This window comes from Epinephelus moara, chromosome 2 (assembly GCF_006386435.1).
Source record: "Epinephelus moara isolate mb chromosome 2, YSFRI_EMoa_1.0, whole genome shotgun sequence".
Lineage (NCBI taxonomy): Eukaryota > Metazoa > Chordata > Actinopteri > Perciformes > Serranidae > Epinephelus > Epinephelus moara.
Window position 1 is genome coordinate 9608825 of NC_065507.1, and position 1311 is coordinate 9610135.

At 39.7% G+C, this 1311-nt stretch overlaps 1 protein-coding gene across 8 annotated transcripts in view; it reads right to left on the bottom strand.

Annotated features, from left to right (window-relative positions):
* LOC126399020 (von Willebrand factor A domain-containing protein 5A-like) overlaps window positions 1–1311 on the bottom strand; it is a 55216-nt gene that overhangs the window by 47305 nt on the left and 6600 nt on the right. The window lies entirely within an intron of this gene.

The window sequence follows — 1311 nt, forward strand, 5'->3', positions numbered from 1 at the left end:
AGACATTCACTCTGCCTGTTGGAGAGATAGAGAGAAGATTAAAGCGTCAAATTGCGGTAAAAGATGCTGTATAAAAGACAGGCTACAACTTTTTTTCCTTGTCCCCCCTGGAATTATTCTCTAAAATTTTATTGTTTATTGTCCCCCCCAACTATGAAATGGGATTTTCGCCCCTGCCCTCAAACCTAAATTAAACGTGAGTATAACAGTGATACAGTGATTTATAAATGACTGATAACTTTCTAAATGTCAAAACAGTTCACCATCATGCTTTCCTACATGCTGATTCCTGGTCAGCTATAGTGTCAAATGGTAACTTTTGATTTGATTGATTTTTCTTGTAAACACTCACTTGGTGTTGGAACATTTCTGCGCACCAGAGGTCCCTGAATCGCCTCGCCATCGCCTTTGTTGACAGCAATGAAGGCAGTGAAGACACTGCTCACTCCTGATTGGACACTGACCTCCACCACTTTCTTCTTCACTCCTTCACCTTGCTCTCCTGTGCACTCTTTCTCCTCCATCTCCAGGGAGCGAATCAGAGTCCGAGCAGCCAACCTGTGGACTGTTAATCTGCAGACAGGAGAGAGGAGTCAACGTGTCTGCAAACAGATTTGTAATAACCCTATCATTTTTTGTCATTCATCCATTGTCTATACAAGTTTATTCTGGTCAGGATCAGCAGGGAGAGAAAACAACAGCACCCAGAGGAAACTCACAGACACAAACTCTAAAGGCCTGAGCTACACAAAAAGCCTGTCAGCCAGGGGAGTGGTGGACACCCTTTGGGCCCTTTTTTAATCGAGGAGGCGCAGCTACAAGCACAGAGTGGTAGTGGCGTCTGCTGTTTTGGTTCATGTATGTGCAGCAGAGGTGGTGATTATAAAAAACACTTCCAGCCAGTTACATCACTGTCTTCAGATGATTTTAAAGTATTGCACCTAAACCTACAGTCTAAATCAATTGAAAAAAAAATCAAGATCAATTCAACAATTCTCCTGTAGTGTCTGTCCTTTGACAGAACGATACATTTAAAGCCATTCTCCACATCACATGTGTGAGCCTCTGAGCAGACAGTTAATGCCACGTATCAGGGAAATATTCTTTAATTAAAATATTAATGTTTCTTATTCTTTTCTACTGTTTTATTTCATTTGATCTTAATAATTAAAGGGCCAGTGTGTAATACTTGGCATGGTTTATTGTCAAATCTGAATCTGAATATTCTACCCATTAATATGTTTATATAAGTGTATAATCGCTATAAAATAAAATTCATTTGGTTTTTGTAGCCTTATAATTATGCTTTTA